Source organism: Otolemur garnettii, unplaced genomic scaffold, assembly GCF_000181295.1.
Source record: "Otolemur garnettii isolate 467f Iridium unplaced genomic scaffold, OtoGar3 scaffold00136, whole genome shotgun sequence".
Lineage (NCBI taxonomy): Eukaryota > Metazoa > Chordata > Mammalia > Primates > Galagidae > Otolemur > Otolemur garnettii.
Window position 1 is genome coordinate 1,860,904 of NW_003852531.1, and position 11,653 is coordinate 1,872,556.

The 11,653-nt window shown below is 48.4% G+C and overlaps 1 long non-coding RNA gene across 1 annotated transcript in view; it reads right to left on the reverse strand.

Annotated features, from left to right (window-relative positions):
- Nucleotides 1–47: 47 nt before the first annotated feature.
- Nucleotides 48–11,653, reverse strand: part of LOC111727992 — an 18,400-nt gene continuing 6,794 nt past the window's right edge. Inside the window, exons 2-3 of the long non-coding RNA XR_002775417.1 lie at nucleotides 1,161–1,164; nucleotides 48–164 (exon numbers count right to left, since the gene is read on the reverse strand). This is a non-coding gene — a long non-coding RNA (uncharacterized LOC111727992). The remainder of the gene's footprint in view (nucleotides 165–1,160; nucleotides 1,165–11,653) is intronic.

Sequence of the window (11,653 nt, forward strand, 5' to 3'; positions counted from 1 at the left end):
ACCTGAACTTCATCATCCTTTCGGATGGGCATGGATCGAACATTGTACTTCTGTCTCAGCTCTTTGGAAAGAGGGGAAGACATAATCTTCCTGCGAATGTGGGAAGGTGCATTGAAATGTCTTTTGTGGTTCTTGCTTCGGTCCGAAGTCACAAAGGGATTGAACTTCATTTTGGCCTAGCTGTTATTCGGAGGCCACCGAGGTCAGCCGCCACCGTGCAAAGGATGGATGGCTGCGGATTATATGCGTTTGCCTAAGAAATCCTCACCCGCTTGGATTTTTTTTCAATAAATTTGTTGGCAAAATTTTTTTGGAAATTTGTGACAATTTGAAGAAACTCTCAGATAAACCATGTAGCCTAGGAATATTGAAAAAATTAAGAAACAGGCATGTTGTCAGTGGATAAAGTACGTGTTAATCTACTGCTCAGGATGCCTGCCTTACCTCACAACAGCTGACAGCAGCAGGCTGCTAGTGCTATAGTTTTGGGGGGAGTCAAAAGTTAGACTTGGACTTTCTGCTATTAGGGGGGTTGTTGTCTTCCTTGGAAGCTTGGGGCTTCCCTTTGCCCACATTGTCCAAGAGCTCAAGAGTCAATTATGCACCTAACTTTTCGTTGACCTTGGAAGTGCCTTCTTCGCTCACTCTCCTCAGCCGTGCTCCAGGTGGGCAGAGTCCACCAGCCTGAGGCCTGAGCCACATTTCAAGAGAAACTGTCCCTCAAGAGAGGAAAGAGGGAGGTCTGCAGGGTGAAGAAGAGAGATGTGTAAGAGGCTAATTTTTGAATGGCCCAAGGAAAAAATGAGAGCACTGGGTGGGAAGTCAGAGAGGCAGATTCCTATCCCCAAAAGGAGGACTTTTAATAAGCAGAGGGCCCCACCTGTTACCCTGGGGGGGGGGGCATGCCCAGTGGCTCTCTGGGCACTTAGCTCTCTGGGCTAAGCACTTCTGCAGGTCTGTGAACCAGTAGTTTTCCAAGCATAGGAGGGATGACTCTCCACAGAATCAGTCCCATCTCCAGGCCAGTCCTGTAAGTGGTAGAAATGGCAGTTTTACCCCCAGCACCTTGGGGTTTTTTTCCTCAGTTTTAGGACTGCTGAGGTGCTAAGCCTTGTTCCTCCTACTTCTCTTTGAAAACACTAAGTATGGGGCCTGGGAACAGAGCTCTTTGCTTCTCACTTCTTACTTTTTCATAAGTTAGTTTCTCTTTTCAGTGAAAACTTTTCGTGATCTTAAAACTGTTTAAAAATTTTTTTGACTATGAAGTAGGGGAAAACCAGTGCTTTATTTATTTATTTTAATTCACATAGCTTGAATTGTCAAGCCAGAGACTGGAATAACGTTTTTCTGTCCAACTTGTAAAATCTGTGGTAATGCGAAGATAATTACGGAAATATTCAGAAACCTTCCCTGGATCCAGACACAGCGCCGCCACTTGCTTCCACCTCTCTCAGAAAAGATGAAAAGCATTAAAAAGAGAGAAGCCCCGATGCTGCAGGGGCAGGCTCGGCAGCCAGGCAAAAAGGTGAAGTGCGTTTCTCAGATTCGGACTTGACCTGACAGCCCACCCCCCACCCCGGGGTGAGTCACTTTCTCCTACTTCCCTCAATCTGGCTGTAAAATAATTATAATAATGAGGTCTTGTTTACTGAGACTGAAGTCCATGCTACCCTGCTTCATTCAGCTGCTAGAAAGAAAAACAATTCGCCAGGAGTCTTTTAAAACAGGCTTGTGAGTGGTGTATTCCAGGATAATTGAAATTGCTGCTTCTCTTATGGGTTTGCACTTATGACCTAAAGCAAATAAAATAGGAAGGAGGGAACAAGGGATTGGGGTGATGTTGCTGAAAGAAGCCAAACCCTCAGTTAGACAGGGGAGCAAGGCTGAGGGGCCTGGTGGGCAGTGTGGTGAGGATGGTCAGGAACAATGCAGCGTGTACTTAAAACTTGCAAAGAGAGAAGATTTTAAGTGTTCCCACTACAAGTAAGTGATGAGCATGGGGGGTAATACATATATTAATGAGTCTGATTTAGCCATTCCACAATGTATGCCTGTTTCAAAGCGTCATGCTGTACAGCGTAAACATATGTAATTTCAGCTTGTCAATTAAAATAATGAAACAAAATACCTTCCTCAAAATAGCAAGGGTCCCGTTTGCCTAAATAAAAGAAGAGAAGGGGAAGGAAGGAGAAGGAAGAGAACAAGCCCCTCTCTCAACACGTCCCAGACCCTTTATCTTGCCAAGATCTGGCCTGGTGACAGGCAGCGCTGCTGGGGAGGAAAGCCAAGGACTCAACCGGCCATGCTGATCAGCGAACTGGAAACTGGGCACTCTGTGCTTCAGGCCCAGATGCCCAGCCACAGTCAAGGTCCAGGTGGTGGCCTTGGCACCTGGCCTCAGTGTCTGTCAGCAGAATGGGTTGGAGAACCAGCCTTGAGCGGTGCTCAGCCAGCAGCCGGCACAGCCTGGAGCACGGCCAGAAGGCTCCGCCGTCCTTTCTGCTTTTAAGGACAGATCTTCCTTCACCTCAGCAGTCACTCTCGGGCGACATGGAAAGCCACCACTAGTTTTGCTATAAAGAGACAGAGCGCGGTGTTTCCAGGGCAGCGGGGAGTACTGGCTTCTCTGTTACCTCCGTTAGCCCTGACTGGACGGAGTAACCAGCTTGTTCACATTCTCTTGGTGGTATTATTGGCAGCTCCTAAATGTTTGCAGCGCCCTTAGCTCCATTAGGGCTGTCCTTTTTTTTAATCTTTTATTTTTTTGCTAGCTTTTAGCTAGCCTCTGGAAAGATCCACTGGATGTGCTGGGCTCTTTTTTTCAAGAATCCACTTACCCTTCCGGGCAACCAGGAAGAGAGCGAGCTTCCACTCCTGTAATTCTGGAGGAATTTCACAGCCTCTCTCACTAAGGTACCTTTCTGTTTCTTACTCCAGCCTGTTACTCGGGTGGTTTTAGGATGAAATGGCTGGGGTGACATCTGCAGGGAGGCATGGGGAGCCATGAGTGGAAAGGAGAGGGTATCATTTTAAATTGTCGGTACTGAGTCAGGGTGGATGACCTTGTGATTTGGGAAGAAAACCAGAGCTGCAACGGGAAGAACCTTAAACCAGAACTTCTTCTGGGCTCTTACGAACTTTATCTGAAAAAATAATAATAAGGTATGCCCTGTCTGCTGGCCTGTCATTCTGTGGGATGTACCTGCTGTGACGTGTGGCAGTGTGCTCCTGTCCCCCTCTCTCATCTCCGGCTTGGAGCAGCCTGAACAGGAAGGGGAAGTGCCACCTGCATCTTTCCAGGAAGTAGCCAGATCTGCCAGATCTGCCTGTCCCACATGGAGTCCAAACCAGACAGTGACAGAGGGCTGCTGAGGTGAGGGCGCGTGCTTGCAGCTCTCAGGCAGCTAGCTCAAACAAACTCATTCGCTTCTGGGACTCAAGCTGCTCCACTGCCATAGGCAAAATTCCCTGGCTGACCTGGCTCATCAGAAAGGGTTTGTATATGGAAAACTTCAGAACAGAACAAAGAAACTTAGTCTGGATGAGAAATGAAGTCTTGGCTGTCCTTTAGCCATTCCTGAACTGCCAGGCTACGTAAAGCCCCTGCTGGGAAAACGTCTGAAAAAGAGAAGGCGTCACAGACAGTACAGACAGCGGGTGCGGCCTGGAGCAGCTGCGGCTTCTGCTGTGCGCGTCTGGCCCTGGCGCTCGGCGGCGGCGGAGCGCGGCGCCCTCTCTGCTCCCCGCTCTGAGCGCGCGCTGTGCTCTCTGCCTGGAGTTGCTCCAACCTGCGCGCTCTGCTAGGATGAGCCCGGGGGCCTGAGCCTCTGGAGTCTGCGAAATCGCGCCCTGTCTTCTCCGGAGGCCTTTGGAATTCTGGCCTTCAGCTCAGTGGGATCCCAAGTGCAAAGAAATGTAGGGAAGATGCCGCTAAAGCTTTAAAGTGACCGAGCCACGGAGCAAGTACTCGGATAAGTGAAGGTCCTGGAAGGCGGGGTGGGGGTGCCCCGCGGGGTTATGTTTTCCTAGATGAGATTCCACGGGGGTCATCACAGGCAAATCTCAGGGCCGAGGGAGCCTCCCTGCGAGACCACAGCTGCCTCGCCACTTCTCAGCGATGCATTTATGGCTTCCCACTTGTTGAAACATCCCTAATGCCACCCTCCATGTCCCTTCTGTGCCACTGTCTCTGCCGCCTAGCTAATAATGAAATGGCCTCAGTAGACCTGCAGCAGCTGCCTTGGCTTCGGCGCCTCCCCCGCCCCAAGCCTGCAGCTGAACTGCTTTTAATTCTCCGTGATGATGCGAGAATGTTTTCACTGACTGTCTCCTTCACTGCCCTTCCACTGTGCTGCTCGTGTTTGGGACAAGCTGTGTTCTGTGCCTGTTGTGGCACGAAGAGCTGGGTGAGGAAGGGGAGGTGGTTTTATTCTTGCCCCTGGTGCAGCTTCACTGGGCCAGGAAGGGTTTGCAGACGCTCCCCAGGCTCTGCTCAGTCACTCTGGTCTGGGTCACCCCGAGGTGTGTACGTGTCCCCATGAGAAGCGAAGGTTGAAGGGTTTGTGGCCCCAAGGAAGGATTATTGGGCTTTGATACCCCAGCAGGGCAAATTCCAAGATCAGATAGCCGCCCTTATAATTCAGAACTGGGTTGTTATCCCGCCTTTCACTTTTTCTCTGGATTCCAAAGTGCACCCGCACCCCCTTGGATGAATATAAAGCTGTTTACACATTGTCCCCTTCCATGAACTGATCTCTGTAAACAGTGACACAGGATTCATCCAAATATTTCTGATTTCTAAGGAAAAAACAGAGGGATTTCTTCCCGGTGCCCTTCTGTTGACCTTGCGGGGGGGGGGGGTGAGCAGAGCTAAGGATGACCTCACCCCCTTCCAGCGGGACTTCCTGGGACACTAGGACTTCATTCTTTGGCTGTCCCTCTGTGATCAGTCACATTAAATCTATAAGCTTTCAGAGCAGAGTATGAGCACATCTAACATTGGTCCCCTTTTGGACTTCAGCGTGAGGTCAAGCAAACACACAAAGCCCTGGTTATGCTTCCCACCAGGCACCACCAACGTCAGCTGCAGAGGTGGGAGGGGGCAGCGAGGTGGGCCACAGACGAGGAACTGCGCCGGCAGGAAATCACGCTGAAAGGAGATGTAAGGGCCTGGTGGGAAATAAATGGCACTGTGTTGTTGACGGAGAAAGATCTTGGCAGGACTGTTGTTGTGAGTGTTCTGTGGCTTAGAAAGGAATTTCCTACAGCCTGGACTAACCATTAAAAATGTCTCTGCCTTCAGGAGTCCCCGGCGTGCACTGGAGCCTCGCTGGGGGAAATGTCAGCTTGGACCATGGGTGCCCGCAGTCTGGACAAGCGAGGAAGTTTCTTTAAGGTAAAAGGAAGCCTTGATGGGGATTCCCAGAGTCTTGCTGCTCTCCCTGGGGCTGCAGAGGCAAGTCTGCTCTGAGCCAGCTGGGCTAAGGGAACTGCCTGAGCCCACCCCTGGTGTCAGTGGGCTGGCCGCAGGGACTCCATGATTAGGGCACAGGACTCAGGCACAGAGAGACTGTGCAGGACACTGAGACTGTCTTTATTTGGGAACAGCTCAGCTTTTCCTTTGCATCTGCCTGGTTTTATGTAGGAAGCTCTCCAGTAAATTAATGCTGCCTTCTCATGTGTTCTATCTCTTGATTATATGAATCACTTAAGTGTCCCCCAAACCAAACAAAAAAACAGATTCCTGGGCCACATCTTAGGCTGATTAAATGTTATTTTCTGATGTCTTTTTATCAAATAACCCAAAGGCTGCTTGTGACAAGGACAAAGAGAAAAGGGCAGTTTGGTTAAAATGGTACAACTCTTCTGTATTCATGTTGATCTTAATAGGATTAAATTACCTTGCTAGCTTAATGAGATGAGATTTTAAGTGGATATTTTAGATACTGTGTGGATGAGTTTAATTAAAACTCCGTGGTCATTTCTGATTTTCACTTGGGAAGGCATTCTCTTCTTTGTGGCTTTTTGGTTTACTACTTTAAAAAAAAGAAATTTCCTTTCATTTGCCCTCAAATTAATACATCCTCATTGTAGAAAATTAGGAAAATGCAGAATCATGTGGAAAAGTAGAAAAAGGGAGGGAAAGCGTGTATGTGCAAAGTGTCACAGCCACATGTACCAATGCCAGCTCTCACCCCCAGGGATGTCCTCAGAGGAGGGACATTAAGGAAACTTTATTGCTACAAAAAGTAACTATGTTTAATAATTACCTCAACTTTGGAGGTTGCATGTATATGTTAACTTTTATTTACACGTCTCCTATTTCAAGAGACCAACACAGCTAATTATGTCAATTATTGACTCTACAAAAATCTGTCTGAAGAGCCTGTTGAGGACCCACAGCTAAATTCATTAAACCTACTTTGTAAAGTAAAGGACGACATCACCAGGTCACAGGCTTAGCCGTGTCCAAGCAAGGGGAGACTGGGAGGCATACTGGTAGGGTTTGGGGGTCTAGGCCCCCTACCTGGAGAAGTATGTGAGGTAATAGCTTAGGACTGGTGGACACAAAAAGACTAGAGTCTTGATGACAAATCAATCATTGTTTGATCAGTGAATTGTTTTCCCAGGTGAGCAAACTGTTTGCCAAGAGAAATTATTTTGTAGGTTATTTCCTGCAGCAAGCCATGAAGCTATTTATTGGCTTATACCCTTAACTTTCTCTACAAGAAGATCCTGGGAGAAAGAGTTAAGTTGTGTTGACACAGATGGTCTCCATTCTCAATCCTAATAGTCAAGCTAAGTTTCAACTGATTTACTCAATTTTAATCAAATTTGTACAGCCTCCACCCAGGGGAGGCAGATGAGATGTGGGGGCTCCTCAAGGCTCCTGTAGATCCAGACCCAGCCCACCAGGTCTTCCAGCCCCCGTCCGCCCAATCCCAGGGTTGTTCTCGTATTGAGGTACTTACCTCCCCCGGGTAGAAGGGATGAGCCCAGGCGCCTCCTTAACCCAAAGCCCTGCCTGAATCAGGCCAGATGACCATAATGGCCACCTTCTGATGCTCAGGAAGCAGGGTGGAGTTGTACCTTACATAGCGTTTAGATTTTAAAATCAAAGCAAAAGAAGAAACTTGGAGTTTGGTCAAATTTCCTTTGAAAATTCCTCAGGAAAGTGCCCTGTTAGACCCTGTTATAAAGTCCATTATAGCTGGTTTTTCTTGCAGTTTTTGGAAAATAATGTTTGTTTTTATTTTAATTTTCAGTGGGACAGCAGGGAAAGTAGTTTGCTTGTATTTCTGGGCTGTGCTATTTGAAAGAATCAATCAGGCAGGAGGGGAGGGGCCTGCCTGAAGCTGCCAAGGGCGTGTCCTACCTTACAACCTCTCCTGAGTCAAATCCCCGGAAGGAAAACATTGGCAAAGAGGCAGGCACTGTTTAACTTCTCTGTTTTTGTTTTTTTTTTTTTCTGCAGATCTTAAACTGTTTAAGTTAGATGTGTCATGTAAATGATATAGTTACTTTATATTTTCTTTCTCTTCTGTATAGAGATTTCTGTTCTTTGCTACAACTGCTCTGTAATTAGCCACCAGCCGTAGGCATGCAGTTATCTGCAAGGATGGGGTAAACGGCCCTTTGGACCTTTGCTACTGACTCTTTGAGAGTTCATTTTTAACAAGCCAGAGGAGCATTCAGTGCTGAGGTGTTTTGTCTCTCAGGCCCTTCTGGGACCACTGGCCTTGCTTTCTTTTGACTCACATCTTTTAAGTACCTGTGATCAGCCAGCTCTGTACCCAGCCAGGGAGAGGAAAAAAAGTCCAGAAGCCCCCCACTCTGACCTTGTGGAGCTTTGAGCCTGGTAGCAAAGAAAGATATGAATCCAATAATGACGACCACTAAGCATGTAATTATAAAAAGGAAAATAATGCTTCATGTGAGAAGCAGAAAGGGCTCTGAGGGCATATGACGTTCCCTGGGGTTTCCAGAGAAGTCTTTCCGAGGAAGTGGCCTTTGGAGGGCTGAGCGGACTATCTAGGAAGAAGGGGGCAAGGAGAGCTCAGTTTCAGGGTACCCCTTACGCTGCTGTGGTGCGTTTCTGCACAGATCTCAGTAACGTCCTGTAACTGGATGGGAGAAGTTCACAAACTGTGAGGGTTCTCGGCTCCCAGCTGAATTCCACATGTGTTTTGCCCCCTTCTTGGTTATCAGCGCTCTCGTGATTTTGTGTAACGCGCAGATAATTGAGAGGCCGTCATTAGGTCTCTTTTTCGTCGTTATCCTCCCCTGCCCAGTTTGTGTTTCTAAACCTCATTGCAAGGCTTGATCTGAGGTTTGCCATCTGTCGTGGCTCAGGGAAATGACTCAGATAAGTCGGAGGATAAAGCAGGGCTGTCTGTGCGCTCTGGGCAGCTGAGAATGCCCCACGGTTGTTGTTTGTGTAGAGTCATATCCTGGAAGCTCTGGCCACATAAACCCTGTGTTGCACAGATACACTTCCCACAATCTTTCGTAGCATGACTGTTAATTTTCCACAACCATCTGTGAAAAATAAAATCTCCCTGCTCTACAGAACACATAAGGCATCCAAGAGCCATCCACTGCTCAGTAATAGAAGTGAGCACCTACTGTTATCAACGTTCCAGGGTGTATCAGGTGACAGAGTTTGTGTTGGAAAGACGTCACGTGGGCTGGAGAAGTTCTAGGTAGTCCTGAATGTGGGGCAGGGATGCTCAAAGTCATCTCTGATGCCTCCTTTTCCGGGATCCCACAGCTTCTCTGGGACACCCCAGAACCCCCACCATCCTCCTTATGTCTCCCCAATCCATACCCTGCTCTTCTTTCTTGCACCCACCCTCCTACTTAGGTTCTCGTTTTTTCATTTGTGTGTTCTTAGTCCATCGACGCCACCACCGTGTGTGTGTGTGTGTGTGTGTGTGTTCTCTACCAGACCATTCCGTGGATCCACGCCACCTCTGGAAGACCAAGTCTGCATTCTCCACTTGGTTATTTGGGCACTTTCAGGCTGTGCTTCCACTTTCCTGCCACAGCGACATCATGGGTCTGCTCCTGGGGTCCAGTCTGCCCAGCCCTCGGGCTTTGCCCACCACCTCCCCTCCCCACCTCTCCCCAGCAGCCCCCAGCTGTCCTTCCAGGCCAGGCAGACTCACTTTACTCACTGTCAGTGCAGCCCTCATGGACTGAGCTGGTACCATCCTTGCTCTGTCTGAAGACAAAATTGTGGTGGAAACGTCCCCCATGAAGGCCCAGCTGGGGTCCACTGTAGTGCCAGGAAGGAAAACTTCTATTGCCAACTCAGAGCCCTGCCAGGAGGACTGTTCTTTCCTTTTGTTATCACAGCCCTGAACCTGACAGGGATCCTCTTATTGTGCAGAGTGATGCCAGATGGGAAGTGTGAATAGCCCACTGGAAAATTCTAATCCTCCCGGGCTGCCTCAGAGCTTCCTGGGCACACCTGTCTGTCCTCCAGCCTCAACAGGTGTTCAGAGAGCCTCTTGCTCTGGGTGGCTGCCTCTTGGCCTCCCCTGGCCTCTGGAACAGAGAGTAAGTTGGTCTTAATTGACCTACAAGAAAATATATTTTAACTGCAGGGACAAAACTTTCCTGTCCCTCGAAACCTCCCATGCTGTGGAGAGATCCCCAAACCTGGACTCACAAACTATCTGGGGAGGAGGGGGCGGTTCCAGGGCCCAGCCAGGCAGCAGAGGCACCACTTGACAGATCCTCCTTGGTCACATCTCAAGGTTTGGATAACAAGGTGATTCACACCTGCCTTCCAGAAGCAGAAAGCCTGTAATTACCATTCCGAGAAGGTGCAGAAGAGCTGTGTGAGACCACAGAGACTAGGTGTGACTAGCTTTGAAGGAAGCAGATTGCTACACTCTGGCTCCACCAGAGAGAGTGACCAGGAAGCGATGATTCACTACACCTCAGCTGAGTCTCCGCAACTCCAGTCTCTCCTTGGCATTTGAGAAGTTCTCAGTTTTCAGATACTCTATCTGCAGAGCAGATTTGCAGTCACCCCAAACTGGCACAGCTGTACAGCCAAGTCTCGCTCATTCCCACACTTGACTTTTGGGGTCTGTGTGTATGGAAGTTAATTTCTCTGCATGCACAGCCAACAACAATAATTTAGTGTCACATTATAGTGACAAACATGGCAGGGGCATGAGAGATGGGTAGGACCCCACACCACATCCTCACATGGATCTGTAGATGCTGAAAAGCCACAGAGGTGAGTGTGGTCCCCTTGGTTGCCACCAGGTCCCCAGGCAGTGAATAGACAGGATGCCACCTGCCAAGCGTCCACCCAGGGAGGCAAAGCCACAGGACCTATCACCAGACAGGGCTGAGCACTCAGCAGAACAATGGGAGAGTTAGTCAGAGGCATTGCTTAGTAACACATTTACTCATAACGACATCGCGCAGCGTACCTGGATGTGTCTTTTATTTCCCATAAATAAATTCTTCACAGACACTAACACCTGCAGAAGCCCAGACCAGCACTGTCCTATAGAAATACAGTATAAGCCACAGATGCCATTTTAAATTTTCTTGCCACCACATTGAAAATGTTAAAAAGAAAACAAGTGAAATTAATTTCAGTAAGATATTTGATTTAACCTACTACACCTAAAATAGTATCATATCAATGTGTAATGAGTATAAAAATTATTAATCCGATATTTATTTTACATTCTTTTTTGTACCATGTTTTTTAATTGATAAAATTGTGCATATTTGTCATATACAGCATACTGAAACACGTATGTAAAATCGTGCATATTTGTCATATACAGCATACTGAAACACATATGTTACCACATCTTTGAAATCTAGCGTGCACTTTACACTCAGTGCATCTCAATTCAGACCAGCTACATCTCAAGAATTGCCATACCAGACAGCAAAAGCTTAGTGTTTATCTGGTCTAAACCTCTCCTTTTCCAGTTGGGGACACTGAGGCTCAGAGCTGGTTAGTGTAGAGCAGGGGCAGGAGTCGGGCCTGGCCTGCCTTTTCCTTGTGGCCCCTCCCAGCCTCACCACGTGCTCCCCTGCTCTGGTTCCTCTCTGGCCACCTCCCGCCTTTTTTTTCCTCCCTCTCCCAAGAAACTCTGTCTGGAGAGGTCACAGGGCCGGTGGCCTCTCTCTGGGGGAGCTGCTGGCTATCTGGGGATATACGAGGAAGCCTCCCCCCAACTGCTCCAAATACCTCCAGGACCCAAGTCAGCCCCTCACGGCACAAACGTCTGGGAATGCCATGAGCTTGTTGGATAGAAATTCCTCTCAGTGTTTTCAAAGTGATGGATTTCATGGCTTTGTAGAATAGTGTTCCAGCACTCTGTGTGACCACCCATTTCTGACACTAATTGTTGCCTGCTTGGTCCATACTCACCTGGTCCAGGGAAGTTTGTTTTTAAAAATTGGAAGTGAGGCTCGGTGCCTGTGGCTCAAGTGGCTAAGGCGCCAGCCACATACACCTAAGGTGGCAGTTCGAATCCAGCCTGGGCCTGCCAAACAACAATGATGGCTGCAACCAAAAAAAAAAAAAAAATAGCCAGGCGTTGTGGCGGGCACCTGTGGTCCCAGCTACTTGGGAGGCTGAGGCAGGAGACTCGCTTGAGCCCAGGAGTTG